We start from the raw sequence: 22,762 nt of genomic DNA, 5'->3' as shown, positions 1-22,762 counted from the left end.
CTAGACTCCATTGCTCCAGAAGCTAAGTACTTTCACCATTAAAAAAAAATTAACAGAAGTCAAATTGGGGAGCTGAGATGCCGTTCCTTTAAGAGAGAGGGATAGGAAATGACTTTTTCAAATTTATTTATTATTTATTTTATTATTACATTTATATCACGCTTTTTTCCCTCCAAGGAACCCAAGGCGGCAGACATAACCCTCCTCCTCTCCATGTTATCCTCACAACAACAACCCTGTGAGGTAGGTTGGGCTGAGAGTCTGTGACTGGCCCTATGTCGTCCAGTGGGTTTCCAATTTAGGGGTGTGCACAGACCCCCCGCTCCGCTTCACTTCCAGATCTGTGATTTGCGGATCGGGCCGCTTCGCTCCACCCCCGTTCCGCCCATGCCCACTCCGCTCCGCTGCGGAGCTCCGGATCCAGATCGGAGCTCCGTTCCCCCCCCCCATAGGCTTGCATTAAGCTAAAAAAGTATACAACTTTTTTTCTGTGAAAGTTAGAAACCTCACGTTTGGCACCATGACACCTCATGGAGGTATACACACGCACGCCAAGACTCAAGGCAATCCCATCATCCCCTGAATTTTGGGGAATTTGTGAAAATCCAACACCCCATTCACACCCCTTTCCATAGCTCCGTCAATTTGCACGTTAAAAACCTCAAACTCGCCACCATGATAGCTTATCCAGGGATACACACGCACGCCCAGACTTAAGGCAGTCCCATCATCCCCTGATTTTTGGGGAATTTATGAAAATCCAACACCCCATTCACACCCCTTTCGATAGCTCCGTCAATTTGCACGTTAAAAACCTCAAACTCGCCCCCATGATAGCTTATCCAGGGACACACACGCACGCCCAGACTCAAGGCAGTCCCATCATCCCCTGATTTTTGGGGAATTTATGAAAATCGGGCACCCCATTCACACCCCTTTCGATAGCTCCGTCAATTTGCACGTGAAAAACCTCAAACTCACCACCATGATAGCTTATCCAGGGATACACATGCACACCCAGACTCAAGGCAGTCCCATCATCCCCTGTTTTTTGGCGGGGCTTAAACCTGCAGACATCTCAATGGGGCCATTTCAAAGGAAATCCCAACATGCCATGAATTGGGGAGTAGAGATAAACCTATATGAATCTTCTTCCACACTTGAAAAATGGATTTGGAACTTCCAAAACTCCAAGTGAGCTCAGGAAGGACTTCTCCCCTGAGTCAAAACCAGACACACACAACATCCCTGTGAGGCGGGCAGGGGAGGAGAGAGGGAAGGCAGGCAGGCAGCAGACATTTCTGGGGGCATAAGGAAGTGAGCCAAGGATAAGCCAGTAATGCATATAAAATGGAATAAATAAATAAATAAACAAAGGAGGGGTGGAATTAAAAGCAGCAGTGTTGCTGAATAAACAACAAGAAGAACTTTTTTAAAAAGGCTATATCTGTCTTTTACCAGCAATAGGGGGACGTGCCCAGGGGAGGGGGAAGCAGCTGCCAGTTCAACTCATGAAAGCCATTGCTTTACCACGAGAGCTGAGGAGTAGAACTCTCACTTCAACTCATGATAGGCATTGCTCCACCGGGTTACTCTCTTTGGAGGGCTCTGATTGCCCTCCAAGTACAGGAGAGAGTGGGGGCACGTCCACATGGGATGCCCTAGGGGAGCTCATCCCCTTGCACCACATCTTTTCAGTTGTTCCCCAAAGTTAGGGTAGATAGCAGTGTTGTGTTTCTATCTCTTATTATTGGCTTAGTATATGATTTCAGGTTGTGTTTGTGCATTTGGTGGGGCTACTGTTTTAAAAAACACTGGGAAAAGTCCGTTCAGACTAAGAAAGAGAAGTTCCCCAGAATCCCAAGTTACCCGTTTTGCCTATCCCCTCCTCCAACTTTGGGATCATGTGATCATGACCGGGAGTTGACTCTGCCCCTCAGCCCTTCGGAAAAGGTATTTTCCCGCCGGTTTTTTAAAAAATTCTAGCACACGAACCGCAGCACACAGAGAGCTGAGAGTAGGCTCAAAATGACCCCCATCCACGACTCTCCAAGCACAAGAATTTTCAGAAAGATAGCTTCAAAAACAACACAGTTATCCCCCTTTCTTTTACGCAATGCAATCCTATGGGCGAAACGTTTCAAGATGGCGATCGGACTGCGGAAACCGGAGCGCTCCGAAAATGGGCGCTTCTCTTCGCCTTGCTTCTAGGGGTCCGCGGTCCGCTTCTACTCCACCTCTGGGCAAGGCGGAGCAGGCCAATTCGCTCCTGCTTCTACGCTTCTAAACGGAGCGGAGTACATGCCTAGTTTCCATGGCCAAGCGGGGACTAGAACCCGGATCTCCTGACTCCCTTTCCAACACCTTAGCCACTATACCACACTGGCTCTCAAATGCTGCTCCATCACAAAAGAACAAATGATTTTGAACTTCCACGTGAAGACAGGGTCTCTCTGCAGGAGCTCTGGCTAGGCGAGATAGCTGTATTTGTTCAAGGAAGTTGTTAGGGTCTTCTCCGAACATGTGTGTGGGTTTGCGTGCTTGCGCATCTGCCTGCGTGTTCAAATCCTCACCCGCACGCATGCACACTTAACTTCTTGAAGGGATAAAACTGACTTTGCTGAAGAGCCAAACCCCAGGGGGCCAAATTGCTCCCGGCTTTCTCTTTTGTTGGCAACACTCGCTACCTAGCACAGCCAGCAAAGCACACGGAGTGCAGGCAATTCAAGCCCCCAGCTAGAAAGTCCATCCAGAACTCATTGGGTATGCTCTCTCTCTCTCTCTTTCTCTCTCTCTCTCTCTCTCACACACACACAACAGGCTCACAAAAAAGGGGGTTCAGAAACACATCCAAATGTCCATTTCCCCTGCACATTTTCCACAACTGAAACAAAAGCTTTGAACAAACCCAAACCCAAACCCAAAGAGACCGCTCTTTCCTCGGCTTGGATGCTCTGCTCATGGGTGCTCAGCTCAGGAAGAGAAGATGTTGAGGCAAACGCCACCACGCCAGGCCGAAACACAGCCAGATCTAAAGCTAGGTCTCCCCAACTCAACTGGCTGGGCCAAAGGGAGAAAACCATCCTTTGGCATTTGGGGAGCCAAAGGAAGGAGGTTCAAATTCAGGTTGGAACAGGAATAAAGTCAGAGCCCTGGCAGATCTACGACAGGGGTGGGCAAGGCCCGGCCCTCCAGGATGGTTTTGGCTTACAAGTCCCATCATTTCTCACCACTGGTTATGCTGGCTAGGGCTGATGGGACTTGTAGTCCAAAATAACTGGAGTGCAACACATGGCACACCCCTAATATAAGCAAAGGTCTAAAGCCATATTTGGATAGCCCAGGTTATGAAGGGAAGCGGAGTGTATAAACGGAGAATTAAGAAATAGAAGAAGGACGCTGCTGGATTAGACCAATGCTCATCTAGTCTAGCCTTCCCCAACCTGCTGCCCCCCCAAATCTGCTGGACTGGCCATGCTGACAGGGAATACTGCAGTCCAACACCCTGGAGGGCACAAGGTTGGGGGAAGTTTACTTATCCCAGCTGAGTCTGGCTGGGTCTGAAAATTTGCTGCCAGGAGTTGATCTGTTCTGATTGGAAGTGGACGGTTTATTTCCCCTCCTGTTTTCCAAATTTAGCATCTTCCCCTCTTTCGCAGCTTTGTTCTCCTGTTCATCCTTGCAATTTCTCCCAGCCCTCCTTAGGGAGGCCCGGCTTCCCATTTACGAGAGAACAATGGTTCTATTTTTGAGCCTGAAGGAGGAACCAGAGGACACCATACTCAACACTCCAAATTATGCCGCCTTCCCTCGTCTCCTCCCTGTTCATTGATTAGCCGAGCATAGCTGGATTATGCCAAAATGCCTTGTCTAATTATAAAACGCTCTCAAAACCCTCTAACAAAAGAAACGGCGCCCTTTTCTTCTCAGAAGCGTTTATTAAAATAACAAAACAAAACAAATGCAAGAAGAATGAAAGAAAGAAATCCACGTGAGCAAGAAAAACGAGGTGCGTTTACAACTAGCTGCTTTGCAAAATGAAACTTGGATCCTGCACAGGTGTAGCGATTCCAGCAGCAGCAGCGATGTCAGAAGTCGGAACATAAAGTTCCGTGAAACACCTGCGTGTGCCTAGAGGGGAAGTGATGGAGTGCAATGAATTTAATTTAGGTCAGGGGTGTCCAACATTTCTCTGCCCGAGGGCTGAACTCCATGTTGAAAAAGCTCTCGGAGTGGGGAGGGGCTCATTCCACTGGTGGGCGGGGCTTAAAGCAAAAGGGGAAAGGTCAATATACAAAAAAAGAAAAGCCCCAGCATATATTGGCTTAAAGCTCTAACTGTCAGCAAGCAAGCTTTAGGGGATGCATTTCAACCTTTGGAACGGGGCGGGGAATTGCACACAGGGCTGAGTTTCTACACCCTTGATTTCAGGGGAGGCATCAAGCCACTAGTTCTCATGAAAGGAACTTAGGAAGCTGTCTTGTACTAGTTTAGAACAGCGGAGGCTGGTGGTTCCTATGTCAGTGAAGTGGTGAATCCTCTCTGGACCAGTCAGGACTCTAAACGAGCTATCTAAAAGAAACTCTAAAGGAGCTTCTCACCTTGGAGAGCTCCTTTAGAATTCTGACTGGTTCTGAATGAAACCCAGAGCAGATTCACAGACCTGCTGCCATCAGAGCACCAGCCTCGACTGGTTCAGGCTATTCTTTTGGGGTCATCTATCCAAATATTGCCCATCCCTGACTGTCAGTGGCTTTCCTGGATCTCAGCCTGATTCCCCTTCCTATCACCTGCCAGCGATTCCTCCTAACCAGCGATGCAAACGACTGAACCGAAGTCTTATCTGCATGCAAAACACACACTGTGCTCCTGAGCGAAGGTCCCTCCTGTGAAAATTCAGAACTATAATCACGCGCCAGAGGTCCACTCATCATAGCTTGGCATCTGCTACTCACACAAAATACTCTGCAAGGATACTGCGCCAGATTCTCCAAGCTGCATGAATTATCCAAACCCCCCAAAATTATGCTGCCAACATCACCTTTTCGAATGATTAATCGTACGGTTTTACTAATTTTTCATTTTTTATTCCGGCATTGCTGACATGAAGAGGAACCACATCAGACTCTGAAGTAAAGGATGAACAAACCTGCCTAGAACGGTTTTGCTCAGCTCCTCCTTTTCTCAAACCTTACATTCATTTCATCCCATTTCCACACCAATTTGCAGCTAAAAAAAAAGTCTACAGAGAATTCAAACTCATTTCTTCTAATATCTGCACTTTATATGCACTTTTCTTTATATACACATTTCATTTTGCAAGCAATTTCCTCTAAGGATGCATTTTTGTACATTATTTTCACTAATATACCTGTTTCTGTGTATACATTACCCTAACATACACATTTCTGACTGGAGAAACTGCCACACAAAATTTGGGAAAGTGCAAATATTGATGTACAAGTGTGTTTCCTGTACTTCAAAACCAACTTTCTGACCACTGGAATTATTCAACCATTCCATTTCTCAGATTTAAGCAGTCATTGCCCACACAGACTGGGTTCACACAACATGCTAATGCACCATGGTCTGTCGTGTTGTCTGAATGCAGCATGTTTTCCACAGGGTAGTTTAATATGATGTCTGGATGCAGGGTGTTTTCTGCAGGGTGGGTTATTGTGCAGACTGAACACAGCACGTTTTGCACAGGGCGGCTCGTAAACCACACCGTGGGTTTTATTTTTCTTGAACAAACCAGCTTGAGAGGCCAGGGCTTGTTGTTGGCTTGTTCCGAGTGGTTAACAAGCCACACTACATAGTTAACAAGCAACCCTGTGAAAAACATGCTGTGTTCAGACTACACGCTAACCCACCCTGCGGAAAAAGGGCTCTGATCGGACAACACAATAACCCACCCTGCAGAAAACATTCTGCATTCAGACAACACGATAACCCACGGTTCAACAACAACCCATACTGGGTGGGCTAGCATGCTGTGTGAACCCAGCCACAGAGAATAGCCAAAGCTCACCAGCGGAGCACATGTGGTGCATCTGTAAGGGCCAGTCCCTGGCATCTACAATAACAAGTCTCAGCTAGCCAGTGATGGGGAAAACCTACTCTGCCTTAAGACGTTCGGAGGGATGCTGCCAGTCAGAGCAGGAAAACTTGGGCAAGATGAACAAATAGTCTGACCTGATCTAAGGTAGCTCCTTATGTCAAGGATATCTTCAAAACCATGAGGGCTAGAAACATTTCTTTTTAAAAAAAAGAAAGTTAAAAAAAAAGAAAGGCCAGATTCTTAGAAAGTGGAGTTCAGGGCCCCAATCCCACATTCTGTGTTTTTTCCTCAAAATCACAGCCTACAGGCAACCCGTTCATTGCACTTTGGCTCACAACTGGAGCGCTGAACAATTTCTTCCCCCATTCTTCTGCTACCTCTACTGTTATGGGCAATTCTGATCAAACACAAAGACTAAAGTTGTGAAAATTGCCAGTGTTATTTCCCAAGTTAAAAATCACAATAATAAACCACTAAAAAACCTCCTTCAAGCCACAATCCCGCCAAGTTCTCGGCATACATACGGAATCTAGACACTGCGTTTTTCTTTATTCCCTGCAAAGAAAGGCTTTGTTGATCACTTTTAAAAAGACAGGCACGTGCAATTTTTCAGCACACTGATTCTAAGCTGCAAAATGGCCACAGACTTTTCTTTTTAAAAAAAATGCTTCAGCAATTCAGACAATTCAATGAGCCCCTGGTGTAGAAGATCTACAACAAGTCTTTATTATTATTATTTTTAAAGTGTATTTATACCACTGAGCGTCTCAAACAATGAAGCGGACAAAACACTTTTGTCAAAGTATTTCTCCGCTCCTGCTATTGTGAAAGAGAATCGACAATGTTACCACTATGTTTACAAAGGTTATAATTGGAGTATGTTATGCAAAGTCTTTTCAACTTTTCCATGCAAAACTTAAGCAACGTTTGCAGATTGATATATCTGAAATTGACTTTAAAACACACATACAACACTCATTCAACAACACATACACCATCCGTGCAAAGAAAGCAAGTTCCAAACTCAGGTTTGGAGTGAGTTGGTTTTTTTATTATTATTATTATTTTGGTTACTGTAAAGCAGGATTATCGAAAAACATCCTGGCAGTTCTCTGTACTCTGTGGTTTCTAAAAAGAGCTAACCTTTTCCCTCCTAATGACAGCTAAATTACACTGGGTACTTTCCATGACTTCAAAACCACCTGTCGCCTGTAATTTTTCATCTTGTTCAGAAATCGGTTCACCAGTGCATGGATGGATAAGGCAGAAGAACAGCGTCAAAGGAGGGAGAAGCACAAGAACTGCTGAAAGAGTCTACAGCACCATAAGAACATAAGAATAGTTATTTACTTATTGCATTTATACCCCGCCTTTTCTCTTCCAAGGAACCCAAGGTGGCGTACATAAAACTCCTCTCCATTTTTATCCTCACAACAACAATCCTGTGAGGTAGGATTGGCCTGAGAGTCTGTGACTGGCCCAAAGTCACCAGGGGAGCTTCCAGGGCCGAGGGGGGACCAGAACCCAGATCTCCCGACTCCCAGTCCAACACTCTAGCCACTACACCACACTGGCTCAAGAACATTAGAAGAGCCCTGCTGCATCACACTGAGGTCCATCTAGTCTAGCACTCTGTTCGCACAGTGGCCAACCAGCTGTCAACAAAGCAGGACGTAGTGCAACAGCACCCTCCCACCCATGCTCCCCAGCAACTGGCACACACAGGCTTACTGACTCAGATTCTGAAGCCTCCAGATTGTGGCTTCATTGTCCATGAGTGTGTGTGTTTTGAAACAATGAAGGCGACTGAACGTAGCACATGCAAAATGTCACCATCGTACCACCTCAGAGGATTCTCACATTCCCTTTTCCTAGGGCTAAACAGGAGGTTTTCAGTGCACCACCTAGAAATGTAAGGTGGGAATGAGACTGTAACACAGCCTCCCCTGGTTTGGTGTCTCCCAAATGTTTTGCACTTTGGCTCCCAACACTCCTGGCCATTGGCCACGTTGGCAGGGAGCTGTTGGGAGTTGAAAGCCAAAACATCTGGAGGACAATCTGGAGCCCTATGAAGAGAGACTGAAAGAACTGGGCATGTTTAGCCTGGAGAAGAGAAGATTGAGGGGAGACGTGATAGCACTCTTCAAATACTTAAAAGGCTGTCACACAGAGGAGGGCCAGGATCTCTTCTCGATCCTCCCAGAGTGCAGGACACGGAATAACGGGCTCAAGTTAAAGGAAGCCAGATTCAGGTTGGACATCAGGAAAAACTTCCTGACTGTTAGAGCAGTACGACAATGGAATCAGTTGCCTGGTGAGGTTGTGGGCTCTCCCACACTAGAGGCCTTCAAGAGGCAGCTGGACAACCATCTGTCAGGGATGCTTTAGGGTGGATTCCTGCATTGAGCAGGGGGTTGGACTCGATGGCCTTGTAGGCCCCTTCCAACTCTGCTATTCTATGATTCTGAGTCTATGACACCAGGTTGGTAAAGGCTGCTGTGGAGGAATGGTTGACTGCAGGAGCCAGAGTGGAGTGAGGAGTGGAATTAGGGTCCGTTGGGAAAGCCACTAATAGTGCCATCCTACACAAGTCTACTCAGAAGTATGGCCCTCTGCACTCAATGGGATTTACTCCCAGGTAAGTTAGTACAGAACTGCAGACTTAGTATGGTTCGGGAGAGTTGGCTGAGTTAGGATGGAAAGAGCAGAATGAGGTTGGTCTAGAAGACATTGGGAGACAGCTGAAGGCTGGCCAGAATTCACCTCATGCGCAGGTGTTGAAGAGAACAGCTAGATAAGGAGAGTCCTGCTGCTCTCTCCATATCGGAGATGCTGGCAGAAAATTAATTTGGGGTGGATCAGACAGAAATTAGCCGGCCTTTCTATACGAACATAGCAGAGGGTCATTTCAGATGCTGTTCTAGGTAATTGAAGCCAACTGAAGCCAATTTGGGTAGCATTTCCTAGAAGGTGTCCATCCTACGGGACATTCAGGGCGCTTGCAGCTCCTGGTCCTAGCTACTCTTGACTGTAAACTGTAAATTCTGTACGCTGAGGTGGCGGTGAGGAGCGGGGGCAGAAGACAAACAAACAAGGATTATCATCTGTCTGCAGACTTGAGTGTTGAATGTTCCTGTTTCCTTTCATTTTGCTTATCAATTACTTTGCCTTTATCTATTCATCCCCTGGGGGAGATGAAGATAAGTGAATGCTTAAAGCGATTCCTAATCTGCTACTGCCAGGTACAATCTCTAGGGAATTTGCTGCCCCATCGCTCTGCCGATAACTGTGCTTCTTCTGTGCTTCTTCCGCCGGGCTTCGTTCACAGCTGAGGTTAAGGGTCAAGAAGAGCGCCTGGTCCTGAACGGACGGATGCTCATCGCCGCTACACTCGCTCCTGGAGCAAGGACCACGGATCGCTCCAGGCGGAAGACTCTTTTTCACCCCAAGGAACTAAAAGGGGAAAAAATAATCATCCTTCAACATTGGAGGATCCTGTGCATTCAAATCCTATGCATTTGCCGCAGCAGGGATTATAAGGCCACAAGAGCCCAGTGATTATTTCGTACAGCTCAGGGAGAGCGAAGGAAGAACTTGCAAAGCAAACCTAGCCAGGAGGAGGAATTCCAGAGGGGCAGCTGTAACGCTGCAGTTCCAGACCATCTCCTATACCTGCAGGCACATCTCCAGCCACAACTGCAGCAGATTGAAGCCGTCTTGGTGTAGATTTTAGTAGCTGATTGGGCACATGTGCTACCAGTGGAGGACATGTGCCCAATGTCAGTGAGGCAGTGAATCCCCTCCGGGTTTCAGTCAGGACTGTAAAGGAGCTCTCCAAGCTGCTTTGCCCAGCTGTGGCTGTGAGCATCTTAAGCTGTTTTATACTGAGTCACTGAGCCATCTAGCCCAGGGATTCAGAACCATTTTGTGATGGGGGGCAGACTGCCCCCAAGTGGGGTGTGGCAAGCTGGACCCACGCCCAGGCCGTTTTAGCCTTTCCCTGTGCCGAAGAGAGGCACAGATGCCATGCCTTTGCCAGCATGGCAAAGGAGAGCCAGTGTGGTGTAGTGGTTAAAATGTTGGACTTGGAGTCGGGAGATCTGGGTTCTAATCCCTTTTTGGCCATGGAAGCTCACTGGGTGACTCTGAGCCAGTCAAAGGCTCTTAGTCCAACCTACCTCACAGGGTGGTTGTTGTAAGTATAAAATGGAGAAGAGGACGGTTACATAAGCCACCTTGGGTTCCTTAAGAAGGAAAAAAAAGTGGGATATAAATGTAATAAATAAATAAATAAACGTGGTCTGGAATTCTCTCCACGGGGAACGCCTCCTGGGAGCAGGACTTGGGAGGCCAAGTCCCACCCCTGGAGGAATGCAAGAGGTTCTGTGGCCCAGATTTGGGAGCCCGGCAGGTCGGAATAGACCCACGGACCAGGGGTTCAGCATCCGTAACCTAGCCCATGACTCCTTACTCTATCAAGCAAAAGCTCTTTGGGATCTTAAGCAGGGGATCTTTTCCATCCCTACCCAGGAGTTATTGGAGATTGAACCCAGGGCCATCTGCAGGCAAAGCATCCGATCAGCCACTGAGCCGTGAGCTCTTCCCACCTTAATTCGTATTGCCTGCCCTTGTGTTTCTCCTCTGGGCTGCCGCATCTACAATAAGCATGAATTCCTACTCCCAGCAACACATAACAACACGGAAGGAAGCACACCGTTTGTCAGGGACGCAACCCTCCCTCGTAATTTTCGCTCCCTCTCCAGAAGTCTCGTTTTCTCCAGGGCGAGTCCTGACCTTTCTCAATAAAAGCGTCAGAGGAGGACATGCAGCAAAAGGGAAGCAGTCGCAAAAAATTGGCACGCAGGTCACATTGCAGATGTTTTGCGAAAGAGACAAACCCTGTGCAGGAAACAGTGGAACATTCTTAATTTTAAAACTGTTTGGGTCACTTGAGAGCAGGACGGAGGGGGCAGGAGCGTTTTTGTGAAAAGGTTCAGCTGTGATAAAAAAAAAAAAAAGAATGTGCCTTTTCAGGGATTTTTCTGGGGTTGCTCTGAAAGGAGGCAAAACTGGCTGCCCATTCCGAGCGAGGGCAACACTGAGCAGAGCCCTCACTCTCAGTAGGCTTAATCTGCCCTCAACGACATGCTCACAGAGCTAAACCCAACTGGCTTCACATCACTGTGATATGAATAACTTTCTGACGTGAGCCTTGATCGTAAGGTCATGGAACAAAGGGCAAACAAGAACGAACAAGCGGGGGGATGGGAAGTGGCACGCTGAAACATATCATAAACGAAGGGTTGGATCCAGTTTTACACTGGATCAACTGAGCTGGTGGAAATGGGCTTCCCCACCCCTTTCCTCCCACAGGAGTCTCTCCAGCCCCCTGAAAACGCTACAGAGAATAGGCAAGTAAGACTCTGCCCTCTGAAAGCTCACTCCTCTCTGCCTGTCAGCTGATCTTAATAAATTTGGAATTGTGCTCTGTAGGGGTGTGGGATGTGGGAGTCTTTGGGGTGTGGGAGTCTATACGTGTGTGCGCGTCTGAATATGTGAAACATACAGAGTTGCCTCATACGGAGTCAGAACATTGGTCCATCTAGCCCAATATTGTCAACACTGACTGGCAGCACCTCTCTGGGATTTCAGGTGGGATCTGATGGGAGCTGAGGGTTGAACCTGGGACCTTCTGCATGTGCTCTGCCACTGAGTTACAGCCCCTCCCAAAACATAGGAACAGAGGAAGCTGCCTTATACTGAATGAGTGAGACCATGGGTCCCTCTAGCCCAGTACTGTCAACACTGGCTGGCAGCGATGGCTCTCCATGATTTCAGGCAAGTGTTTTCCTACTTGAAGGTCCCGGGGATTGAACTTGGGGCCTTCTGCATTCAAAGCAGGTGCTCTGCCCTTGAGCTACGGCCCCTTTCCCTATGGCAAAGACAGACACAGTCACACACGTTGATCGGCGTAGATCAACACAGCTCTCTGCCTTCATGGATGGTCTGCAGGTGTGTGCGCACAGGGGGATTGCCACCGCGACTGCCTGCACTTCAACACTGAGCACTGGGAGGAAGCCGAGGCAGGTACCCAGCCCAGCTCCATTTCCAGAGCAATCTTTCCCGAACACACATGAAGTGCTGCTGCTGTCCTCCGCCTCTTCTCCCTTCTGCTGACGCTCCATCACAGCAGCTGCCTGAAACTGCCATGGCCAAAGTCCTCCATTTAAAAGAATTATACAAAAGGAAGTGAGGCGGCGGGTGGTGGTGGTTAGCAACAGCCCTCTCCTGTTGGGAGGATGAAAATGCATCTCTCCAGCCTCGGGAGATTTGGGCTGCAACCTTCAAACCACTTGCTCCGAGTCGATGTGACTAACCCCGGTGCAAGCGGCTGGTGGGCTGCATGCATTTCATGCATTATTCATCTCCAGTAATGGCTGAACGGATGCCTGCCCATTAGAAGCCTTCTTAATGGAGCAGGGAGGGGAGGGGAGGGGGGGAAAGCCCATTAAGATCAAACTGCCGGGGGACAGACAGGAAGGTGACGTCCCGACACCCCGAGGCTTCTCCTGCACAGCAATTGCAGCGCCGGCTTTGAGGCTGAACACCTTGCAAGGCTGCCGGCTGGCCCGAAACCTCTTCCAGCACAGCGAATCTAACACCACCACGACGTGGTACGGCTATTCCCCTTATGACTAAAGGACATCTCGGACTTGGGGATGGCAGAGACCTGAATTCTGCTCAGCTCAGTGCCTCCCTGCACCGCTGGCTGCCCAAGGAGATGGCCAGAAATCTGCATTTGACAAACCGTGGGGAAGAGCACATGGCTTTGCCGTTTACAGCCACTCAGAAATATATGCCAAATAAAGGGGGTGGGACGGGGTGGGTGGGGGCGGCGAGAGACTGAAATGCTGCAGTGGCAGACACATAAAACTGCTGACACTGCAGCAGCCTGAGGAAGCATAACGATCGCAGCACCCGGCACAGGCTGGCAGATCAGGAGACAAAAGAGAACGCCGAGGTCTACAGTGCGTCACCTGGGCTGACGCGGAACAACCCATCCTACATTCCGGATGCAGGGAGCAGGTAGACACTTCTCAGCTCCGAGGCTTTGCAATATGGATTTGAACACACCACTTCCCATGTTGTTCCTAGGCAGGCCTCACCAAACTAAATAAATAAACACAGACTAGACAGGCACAATGTATGGATTTCCTTATGAACCAGAAAAGTCTCTCTCTCCCTCTCTCTCTCTCTCTCTCTCCTAGACATACTTTTGTATGGCCACACAGCATCCCTGTCTCTCCCTGAGATGTAAAGACGAAGGAGGCAAACTCCGGTACACCTATGGTTTATTTGTTTGTTTTACAGCTCCTGAAGAAGGAGATATTCCCTCTGAGGTGCGTAGAGCTTCATACATTTTCTTTTTGTCCTGAGCACTGGGGTTTGCCTCCTCCTTCGTCTTTGGTTTACAGTGCCTTGCCCTCCCTCCACATTTCTCCCCGAGACGGAACAACTTTGCAAGTGTTGGGTACCCGAAATGCTCTCTCAAGGCAGGGGTGCTATTTACTAGCTGACGGTGCCTTCTGAATGACCTTTATGGCTGGTGGCAACTAGGACCTGCTACGCACACCCACCTTCTTGGGCTGGACTTAAGGAGTAGCAGCCTTATAAAACTGCAAAAATGAAAGGAGCTAGCAAAAATGAAAGGAGAGGTAAGTGCCCAGCGCTCTCTCCTTCAGAAGGACACTGACCCCATTACAGGCGGCCCATTAACTTTCCCGCCAGCCGGGGAAATGGGCAGAACAGACTAATGCTAACGTTTTCAACATTTCAGAATTCAGCACGTGCCAACAAATTTGCAGAATACAGGTCCCAGTTTCGACCAGCAGCCTATCTGGTATGCCGGCCTGGAAGATGCAGCCGCCTCTAATAGCCATCTCCTGTGATGCCCAGGGAGAAAAGAGGCTCAGGCATTGTGAGCTGCATAACCCAGAGAAAGACCAACGTTCCAGGGAGAGGAAACCACCAGGCCATTTTTCAAGAAGGCAGTCTGGGGTGGCCACATGAGGAGTTTGGGGGCTTATTATCAGAGCTGTGTCCACTCCACACAAGCTCAATCAGCCTTGCCCAACCTGCTATCTTCCAGATGTGTTGGACTGCAGCTCTCATGCTAGCTGGGGATGCTAGGGGTTGTAATCCAGCACACCTGGAAGGCACGAGGTTAGAAACAGCTGAACTAGTCCAAAATTCTGAATTCCCCAACCTGTTTACAACATGAAAGTGAACCAAACTTGCACGGCTTCTCTTTCTCTGCATTTGTTTCCAGCATGCGCCATTTATTCTGGTTCTGGCAGAGATGAGGAGGGACAGGGAACCAGACAGGGCTCATGATGCCCATCTGCACCACCCACTGGAATTCCAGCCACTATTGGATCACCCTTTTAAACATATCTCTGCATCTGTGTGGACCAGCAGGCTGCTGTCGTTACGCCGTTGCCTTTAAATGATTCGTCTGCTATTTGTCTCAAAGCACGCAGCTGTTGATAGGTACCATTCCTGCAAGACCCACCTTCACCATGAAATCGAAGAATACCATTCCTCTGTCCCCATATCTCATGTGAGCCACCCAGAGAGCTTCAGCTATTGGGCGGCAAAGAAGTGAAACAATTACATGAGAACGAGAACAAGTAATAGCAGCCGAACCCAAATCAATGGCACAGACGCGATGAGTGCATCATCTTCCCTCGGTGTACCTCCTGCTTCCATTATCACCACCACCACCTTCCTTGTTGTCACTCCAGCGTGGAATTTTTAACTGTAAGCCCCTCGGGGCAGGGACTGATCCCACTACGTAAGAAATAAACAAACAACGACAGGCCAGGCTGAGCAGCTGGCAAACTGAATCCCAAGATGATTCAGCCATTGCAGGGCTACTAAAAGTGTGAGGGGTGTGTGGAGGGGGCAGGAGCTAAATAAAAAAACAACCCATCTGTTTTCACTTTCCATGTCTGCAATGTATACAAGGCAATTAAGTGTGCTCAGAGATGCTGCTGCAGCATAGTAACTGTGAAATGGGTTAATGTTAAGGCATAATGGGAAGCAGAATGAGGAAGAGAAAGTGGGGGGGGGGGGAGAGAAAGAGAGAGAGAACTGCTCAACGGGAAATCCCCAGAGAGGCAACCTTAGGACAGACACCATCCATGAGGGCCCGTCCATGATGGACACCCGGGCAGATTCTTTGCTCTACATGTCTTTTACAGAGGTGCCTGTGAAACTGACACCAGGAGCCCTGTGGGTAAGAATGAAAGAGCAAAATAGGGGGACACGGTGTCAGAGGGAACCCGGTCTGAGAGCTGACTCCTGAACAAATCCCATTATACAGCTGATCCAAATTGGATTCCTGTACTGAGACTCCATGGCCTAAATGGCCCCTTCCAGCCCTTTGGTTCCAGGATTCCACTTGCCTCGTTTTCTTTCTCTTACCTCTTTCTTTTCTTTCTCTCTTTCCCCCTGAATTTCAAAGGGAGCAACAAAGCCCCTCAGCTCCCAACTTCTAAAGTCAAATCCATCTCTAATCTCTTCCAGCAGGCCTGACCCAGATGGATTTTAAGCCTAAGAATTTTAAGATGTTGTGATTGTTATTTTAATATTGTATCGGTATTATATGCTCTTTTATTATTCATTGCATTGCATTTGTATCCCAACTTTTTTCCTCCAAGGAACCCAAAGCGGCGTACATAAACTTCCTCCTATGTATTTTATCCTCACAACAACAACCCTGTGAGGTGGGTTGGGCTGAGAGTCTGTGACTGGCCCAAAGTCACCCAGTGGGTTTCCATGGCCGAGCGGGGACTAGAACCTGGATCTCCCAACTCCCAGTCCAACACTTTAGACACTACACCACACTGGCACTAACCAGTTTTATGTATTGTATTATTGTATTTAATATTGTTCCCCACCTCAATCCAGAGGAAGAGGCATGTAAGAAATAAATAAATTATTGTTGTTGTTGTTGTTATTCAGTGTGAAGCATTGTTTCCAAATTTATTTATTATTTATTTAAAACATTTCTTAGCTGCCTTTCAGGGAAGAAGCCCTCCCAAGGCAGCTTACAACCATACTTAAAACAGTATAAACGTTAAAAGCAATAAAATCACAGACCGTAAAATTAGGGTGACCATATGAAAAGGAGGACAGGGCTCCTGTATCTTTAACAGTTGTATTGAAAAGGAAATTTCAGCAGGTGTCATTTGTATATATGGAGAACCTGGTAAAAGTTTCCTCTTCATCACAACAGTTAAAGCTGCAGGTGCCCTGCCCTCTTTTAAATCTGGTCACTCTAGTATAGCTCCTGCACCTTTAACTGTGGTGATGAAGAGGGGATTTCATCAGGTTCTCCGTATATACAAACGACACCTGCTGAAATTTCCTTTTCTATGCAACTGTTAAAGATACAGGAGCCCTGTCCTCCTTTTCATAGGGTCATCCTAGTAAAATAACAGTTAAAAACAATAAAAGCTAATGGTAAAAACTAACAATAAAAACAAGGGCGGTAGCAGCAAAGCAGTATTCATTTATGAAAAGGCCACAGTAAAATAGAACATTTTTAAGGCCTTCTTAAAAGCCCGTAAGGATAGTGCATGGCAGATCGCCAGTGGGAGCTCGTTCCACAGGTGCGGGGCCACCGCTGAGAAGACCCTCTCCAGTGTGGACACCTACCCAATTCCTCTCACTAGTGGGCTGGAGAGAAGGGCCTCTCTTTCAGATCTTAAAGTGCAGGCAGGCTGATATGGGTGAAGGCGGTCCTTCAAGTAGCTTAGTCCCAAACCATTTAGGGCTTTAAAGGTCAAAACCAGCACTTGTCTTTTTATACCTTTTCCCCCACTACCCTATGGAAATAAACTTAACACCTGCTCAAGGGTTGTGTGTGCTTCCTTCCAAGTAAGCCTTAGTACTAAACCCAGAGCCTGGTTATTGCTACTGTTCAAAGTTTCAGGCTTAGGGCTGCTGGTTTGGGCCCTTATTTCTAAGCCCAGATTCACAAGGACAGATTCATAGGAAAATGACTAATACCAGGTCAGACTATTGGACTGTCTAGCCCAATATTGACAACTCTGACTGGCAACAGCTCCCAAAGGCCTACGGTAGGGAAGAGCCCTTTCCATCACCTGGTACTTGATCCTTTTAACTGGAGCTTCCGGGCACTGAACCTGGGAACATCAATGCACTCAGCCGCTGAGCCACGGCCCTTCCTCCATGGCACAGGATGTTGTACAGCAAGATCAATATTACACGTAAAATGATCACGTCTATCATGTCTGTCACCCCTATGGTCTTATCAACTCATTGGGATCAGTGGGTGCCTCTTGGCTGCACCCACCGCAAACAACGTCTAAACTTGATGCAATGCCAGCCAACACAACTTGGTTAACATTTTAGTGGGAAGAAAGCAAAGGCATAAACATAAGAACCGGGGTTGGGCACCTGTGAACACAAGAACTGCTATGCTGGATCAGACCACAGGTCCATCTAGTCCAGCACTCTGTTCACACAGTGGCCAACCAGCTCTCGACCAGGGACCAACAGAGCAGGACATGGTGCAACAGCACCCTCCCACCCATGTTCCCCAGTAACTAGTGTATAAGGTATATAAAATCCCCTTTCTTCAGCTAGATGATGCACTCATTATACTCTTCTCTATAGCAATCCTGCCAGTTTGATGTATCTATTACTGTTTAGGACACACTTAAAAGCAGACACTCGTGGGATGGTGAACTTAAGGCAGGCCTTCCCCATCCCGGCACCCTCCAGATGTGCTGGACTACAACTCAAAGAATCTCCCAGCCAGCACAGCCAGTGGTCAAAGATGGTGAGTGTTGTAGTGCAAAACATCTGGAGAGCGCCAAGAAGGCACTTTGAAGTGTCCAGAGCACTTTATTATTATTTATTTATTTATTTATTTATTTATATAGCACCATCAATGTACATGGTGCTGTACAGAGTAAAACAGTAAATAGCAAGACCCTGCCGCATAGGCTTCCATTCTAATAAAATCATAATAAAACAATAAGGAGGGGAAGAGAATGCAAACAGGCACAGGGTAGGGTAAACAGGCACTGGGTAGGGTAAAACTAACAGTATAAAGTCAGAACAAAATCAAGTTTTAAAAGCTTTAGGAAAAAGAAAAGTTTTTAGCTGAGCACATGCGTTATCTAGCTGTAAACTTCGCAAGAACCTGTAAGGTTCTTCAGTATCATGAACAAAGTGGAGACTGAGGCTGAGAGAGAGTAGCTTGCCTAAAGCCCATGAGTGAATTCATGGCAGAGCTGAGATTCGAACTGGGATCTGCAACCCAGCCTCATGGCTACGACGCTAAGCTAATCCCTCATGTAAAGACTACCTCCAGAAAATGCTTCTTAAAGTCAAGCTGTCAATCAGTTTTCTACTCCAATATTTCTATTCACATGGGTTACAAGTCAGGCTGCAAGTCAAATTTCTGGACCCTGTTTATGTTTTTCCAGCATCAGAGCCTGAACGTTAGAACATGACATCACTCACACACACACACACACCATCCCCAACCTGTTGCCTTCCAGAGAATGGATCCAGACTGAGTCAAACTTAAAACAGACCCATTGAATTCAATGGGACTTAAGTTAGTCACCATTAAGTCCCATTTATTTCAGTGGTCCTACTCAAGGTTTGACTAAGTCTGGATCCAACCCCAGATATCTTGCACTCTAAGTCCCATCAGCCCCAGCCAGGAACGCTGGGAGTCATAGCCCAAAAGATATGGTTGGCACAAGTTTGGGGAAAACTGGAACATGAGTATTAAGTCTCTTGCCTCCCGATGAATACAGGGGAGGGAAAGAAAAGAAAAAGAAATGGAATTGATAGAGGGAGAATCGGAACAAGTGCAAAACACAATTTGCAAATGAAGTCTGAATTCTATCCACTATTGGCTTCATCCACACATTTGGGTTTGAACTAACAACTTTCTCCTTCCTCTCTAACATCCTCTGGGTTGAAGTTAAATAACGGCTCAGTTCAGACAACATGTTAGTCAATGCAGCGTGAAAACTCCACTAAAAGGTTGAGTTTTTAGGGGGTCCTCCCCACACAACATGTTCTAACTCCACCGTTGTGTGACTGTGGACTACCGTGGAGTTGAGTAAAATCCATCGTGACGTTTGATTGACAGTTCCTCCACCCTCTCTCCTCCCCTGGTCCTCCCGATGGTATCCCATCAGCCATTGCTGCAACAACAACTGTTGTGTCTTAGAGTGGTACTTGCTCCTTTCGCCGCTTTTGCCAGGGAACTCTATAGCCATGGGAAAGGTCGACGCGACGGAAAATTCTGCAGAGCCTGCCACACAACATGCGACACAACAGTTGTGCAGGAACTCTCCTCTGCACAGCATTGATATTCAGCATGGAGTGTTTTCAAAAAAAAAACCTCCACCGTTGCATGGAGTTTTCCCGCCAGACAACACGTTTCTCAACAGTGTTGTAAAAAAACCCCCTCCACTCTGGTCTTCTAAAGCCACCGTTTAGAAACGTGTTGTCTGAACTGAGCCAAAATCTCAAACCAAGACATCTCTAGCACTTGCGATGATTAGATAAAGGAATGACGCACGTTGCACATACAGCAACTGCGAAGCCCTCATCATTACGAAACCTTCTGACAAGCAGACTGAATAAACACCTCGAGAATGACAGAGATATAATTGGTAGCGGCCAGGAGCTGGTCCCTTTGAGGAATGTTCCAAACACTTTCTAACTTCACTTGACTGAGGTTGCCTTCTGTTTGGTGAAGAGAAGAGACCACAAAAGCAAAGCTACAGCAAAAGCCTGCTTCTATTGTTGTGATTCTTCAATGGTCCTTCAGAGCCGAATTTCCAGCTCAAGTTATGCCTGCATCTTAGCAGACAAACAACACCCGGTGAATTTTCGCCTACAAACCTCTTCAAACTAATTAAGTCCATCCACAACGGAACGGAAGCGAGATCTTCCGTTTTTATTCCCCATCAGTTTGACTCATCCAATTGCTTTCAAAGTGGGTGCGTGGGGGTTAAAATTCCTACAGGTTATTTGTCACCAGAAATATTTATTTATTTATTTATTGCATTTTTATACCGCCCAGTAGCCGAAACTCTTGGGCGGTATAAAATCTACACTGCAGACTTCAAAATACAAACTCTCTCCAAGGGGTCTAATGTGAGTGATTTCCAAAAGGGAAGATGGATACCCTCACCATCCTTCTGTTTAGTCTGTTTTGCAGCAAAAACAATGAAGTGCTTTATAAGCACCTTAAAGGCTAATACATGTATATGATGTGATAAGCAGCGGTGTAGGGGGCCCAGGCTCAAAGGGACACAGCGCCAGCACTTTTTTTATCAGCAGATATACTGACATCATCCCCCCCCCCCCACCAATGAATCTCCTGTTCTCTCTGAGCTTAGCTGCAATCCTCAGAGTAGCTGGAAGGAAATTTAATTTTACCAGCAACAATATGTTGTTCCCTTGCAATGGGAAATTAAGCCCCAGTTACTTTACAGGGAAAAAATTTCTCCTGGTGGAGATAAAACTGCTTGAACTGGTTTGTTAATATGAGTTGACAAAGCTTGCCTGCATTTTATTTATTTTTTACTTTCCTTCGGGACGTGGCTGCAGGGACTGTTATGATGAGCCTGCGCTTCCAAACTGACCACCACACTACCAGTCAGAAGTCCATTCAGACAGAAGTGTGGCATGATGTCCTCAGTGGCACGGGGTGTGGGGGGGGAGCTAAATAGCAATGAAATGCAAAAAGGCACACTCTGCAACAATTAGGGCTTACGCATGTTCAAAGTAAGCACCATGACCATTTGCAACAGCAGTACAATAACTGATGACAGTCACCTTAGCACAGGGGTGGAGGCTGTTGGACTCTCAGATGGTATTGGACTGCATTTCCCATCTTAGCCAATGGAAAGGGCTGATGGGAATTGCTGTCCCACAACATCTGGTGAGCCGACCCGGTCTTTGCAGGACTGAATTCCTTGACAGTGGTAGATTTGGGATAATCTCCAGGGCCATCACCAGAGCTGACTTCAGTCCAGGGTATCAACCTTACTGAGTCAAGTTGGAAGAGTTTGCTTTAAAGGCCATCTACTGAGTTGCCTCAAAAGCCAAGTACTTTCAGCTGACCCCAGATGCACAGCTGGCTCTTAAGACCCAGCCATTTTCTCAAGCAGGTGTGGTTAATTGAAGCGACTCATCCTAGGCAGGCTGCAGGCAGGACCCATATTTTGGAGGGCAGAGATATAGAGATCCACAATCCCCATCACCCACTGTATTGAGAGGAATGTGATGCTCCCAGTTTTGTTTTCTGGAGGTAAGCAAGGATTTTTCCTTTGCTAAAGCCTGACCCTCCTGAGCAGTTAAATAAACTGTACTCAAGGTAAGTAGAATCGAACAAAAGAAAAAGCTAACTAGCACTCTGATCCAAGAAAATAGCATACAGGACTAAAACACTCATCGATTTACATCCATATCGTTTTATACCAAGATTGTGTGAACAGAAGGCCTCTAGCAAAATAAATGAAATCGGAAGAGATGTGAGAAATTGCCTCTATCTAATTATCCCTGTGTTCTAGCAACGTGCCTGGGATACAATAACACAGAAAGCAGTGGGGGGGGGGGATACAAGTTAAGAGAGGGTATAAATCAGATTGCTCAGAGGATACCTTTGGTTTGGACCCACCTGTGTTGGCAGGGTGAAGGTTGCAAGCTTTGGAGTTCCCTCAGACCTTTCTTCAGGAGGCAGAAGCCCCGGCGAAACCAAAGCTCCTGCGTCCCAGAAGCAACATGTCGCACAATAACGTCAGAGGGGCTTGCCCACAGAAGCCAACTCGATGCTTCCAGGAAGTTCCGCCCTGGAACACCCGGCATTCCCAGGTATACTGCCCCTGAACAAGAAGCTCCCATCTATCCCAGTCGGCAAAGAGGGATGGGGGCGGAGGGGGAGACCCCACCTAAGGATGCCACCGCCACCTTTCTGGAGCCTGTTTCCGACGGAGACCAGCCAGGTGCAAGTCAGAAACTCGCAAGCGGGGCTGGAGGGGAAGGCTCCTCCCTCCCCCTCAGGCCAAGGCCTTGGGCGCTCCAGAGGTCCACTGCTTCCGTACGCGGAGGTTCTTCCAGACCCGTTGGGACTACAACTCCCATCACCCATGGCCGGGATGGTGGGGGCAGTAGTCGGACGCATCTGGAGAGCAATCCAAGAACGAGCCCTCTAACTCTGCCGTCCGGCGGCCTACCACGCGCCCCCCGCCCCGGGCAAGCCCCCCGCCCCGAGTGGGGCAGTCAACTTTCCGCGGCCGCCGAGCGCGTCCTCGCCCTCCCCCCCCCGCCCCGCCCCGCCGCGCCCCGCGCCGCGCCCTTACCGAGAAGCCGGCCCAGAAGGGGCAGGAGTGGCGCACGCGGGCCGAGGTGGTGAGCGCCAGGGCGGCGAAGCTGACGGCCACGATGAGGCAGCCCAGCACCATCTGCGTGACGCCCAGCGCCAGCAGGAGCCGCGAGCGGGCGCGGAACTCGCGCAGCCGGGACAGGCGCCGCGACAGCGCCGCGGGGCTCAGCGAGCGCGGCGGGGGCGGCCCGGGGCCCGGCATGGTCCGCGGGCGGAGGGGGCGCCGGCCGCGCGGCTCACGCTGCTGC

At 48.0% G+C, this 22,762-nt stretch overlaps 1 protein-coding gene across 1 annotated transcript in view; it reads right to left on the bottom strand.

The window, feature by feature from the left end:
* Window positions 1-22,552, bottom strand: part of ENTREP2 (endosomal transmembrane epsin interactor 2) — a 204,949-nt gene extending 182,397 nt beyond the window's left edge. Inside the window, exon 1 of the mRNA XM_063142264.1 lies at window positions 22,492-22,552. The gene's annotated coding sequence lies outside the window, so the exon portion shown is untranslated. The remainder of the gene's footprint in view (window positions 1-22,491) is intronic.
* Between the last annotated feature and the right edge of the window lie 210 nt (window positions 22,553-22,762).

Source organism: Elgaria multicarinata, chromosome 16 (assembly GCF_023053635.1).
Source record: "Elgaria multicarinata webbii isolate HBS135686 ecotype San Diego chromosome 16, rElgMul1.1.pri, whole genome shotgun sequence".
NCBI lineage: Eukaryota > Metazoa > Chordata > Lepidosauria > Squamata > Anguidae > Elgaria > Elgaria multicarinata.
Note: the sequence above shows the minus strand (reverse complement) of the source record. Positions and strands in the feature narration are given on the sequence as shown.